Below are 2,197 nucleotides of genomic sequence, written 5' to 3'. Positions count from 1 at the left end.
TTTTGGATCTTGGTCAAATTTGTCTTAGGATTTTGATGAGTTTGTGTCATGACATGTCATCAGTCTTTATTGGACCCATGCTAAGAATAGGTACCGTTAGCCCTTGTTGGGTTCTTGCAGAGTCTTTGTGCTCAAAGCATTCGTGGGGGACCAGGATTCATACATTGTAATGTCGTTGGGAGACTAGGGTTCGTTCTCATTGACATTGTCAGATGTCCTAGCCAATTTTGTAATTGTAGATCATGTTGTATAATAACTAGAATTCTAGTCTTATTGTGTTGTTCTTAAAATCTTTTCAACTTTTTAGGACTTACATGTTAACTTGTATGTGTTCCATTTTTATTGATGAATATTAATAGTTTTGCAAAAAAAAAAAAAAAATTGATTGAAGAAAATGATTGGTCAACTTCAAAATTAAATATTCGAATTCAAAAACTTAAATTTAAAATTTAGATAACAAAACTTAAATTTAAACAATCAATAGCTAAGTATTTGACCAAGACTTTCTAGGATGTTAATACATTTAATAAAATTTTGAATAACTGATAGGATATTAATGCATTTACCTAGGCATGATACTAAATATAGGTGAAGTCAAGTGTTTGAAAAAAACGTGATATAAACGGATTGATTTACTTTTCCTACCAAAACTGAATCTCGTCAATTTCATTATAAATATGTCTTGTTTGAAAGAAATGTAAAGCAAACTTTTTTTTATCAAACGGTGTGAAATAAATCTTTTAGAACTTTTACATATTTGTGAGTTATTAGTTTTATCTTTATCTATGTATCTATTCATACTATTGATTTTCTTATTAGCCATGAATATTCTCGACTTTGATTTTGAATCTTTCTTTTTAATAGGCTTTTTATTTTTCTTTTCTTTTAAGTATTTAAGTTTATTGTATTCTAACAAAGATTTATTACATATTTTAGCAACATAGTTATGGCAACCAAGAAGTTTCTATCTCTTATATACTTGATGGTGTTGGTTCAAATCTTTCTACCAATGATTTCAGGTAACGAAGTTAAATTTCTTTAAATATTATTTTTATCTTTATAAATCTATAATATCATGGTTAATGAGAGACTCAATTATATTTTCTCTGAAAGATTGGACTTCTCCACCAAAAATGGGTTGTTTATGCATACTATGTTAAAATATTATGATTACTTATTTTTCTATAAATACTTTATATTTAAAAATTATAGCAGATAACATTTAATGTTAATTAATATTAAATTATTTTATTTCAATTATTTATGACTTCTTTCCGTAAACTGAGCTATAAGAAAATGATTATTTTTATGATTGAGAAATAAATAAGTATTTTTATGATAAAACATAATATTAATCTTGGAATGCTTACATGAAAAAAACACAACTGGTTTATTTTATAGATACTATATTGACAATGATCTAAGATATATATATATATATATAGTTAAAATTTTGTAAGAGATAATAATATTACCAGTTTCTCTCTCCGAATTGCGATATGTTTTAAACTTGTGCTCCCTGAATTTGATTACCATTTAAAAGATAATTTCGTATAAGTTGTATTCCTGGCTGGTGAACCAGCATTTTTTCCCGGCTGTTTCTTTTTCATTAACTCAAGGATTAATTGACAAGTGTCATATTTTGTAAAATAAAAAACATTAACTGAATTTTATAAAAAATTCGTAAAACACTATGGTGCTTATTTTGTACTTAAAGCCTTGCTAATATATTTGTTTCTGACCTAACTAGGACAAACCAAAGAATGTTTTCTGCAACAACCATGTGAAAACTCACCGACATGCAATGAGTTTTGTAAATTTAAAGGATACATACAAGGAGGATATTGTCAACACTATCTTGGCCCAAATCACAACAATTGTTGCTGCTACCTTGTTGATTCAGAAAAGGTTTTCAAATTCGATCATACCAATGTACTCATTACAAATTAGTTCATCATCGTAGTCAGTGCCAGTCCGGACTCATATAACCCCTATAGCGTACTAAAAAATAATGGCTTTTAAACATATTAATTTTTACTATTTTTAAATATACTAAAAATTATATCAAATATTATTGTTTTTAAGTGTAATATTCAAGTGGTTCTCAACCAAAGATTTCCTAATTACTCAATCAATACACTGAAGCAAAGAAAGCCATATGGGTGCATTGTATAAATCATAATGGATTTCGATTCAA

General features: G+C 27.2%; 1 long non-coding RNA gene across 1 annotated transcript; it reads left to right on the top strand.

Annotated features, from left to right (window-relative positions):
• Positions 1–719: 719 nt before the first annotated feature.
• On the top strand, positions 720–1,996 carry LOC106321377. The gene is made up of 3 exons (XR_001266060.1): positions 720–759; positions 937–1,019; positions 1,751–1,996. It is a non-coding gene; the product is annotated as an uncharacterized LOC106321377 (long non-coding RNA).
• The last annotated feature ends 201 nt before the right edge of the window (positions 1,997–2,197 follow it).

The sequence above is a fragment of the Brassica oleracea genome, unplaced genomic scaffold (genome assembly GCF_000695525.1).
Source record: "Brassica oleracea var. oleracea cultivar TO1000 unplaced genomic scaffold, BOL UnpScaffold01500, whole genome shotgun sequence".
Taxonomy (NCBI): domain Eukaryota; kingdom Viridiplantae; phylum Streptophyta; class Magnoliopsida; order Brassicales; family Brassicaceae; genus Brassica; species Brassica oleracea.
Note: the sequence above shows the minus strand (reverse complement) of the source record. Positions and strands in the feature narration are given on the sequence as shown.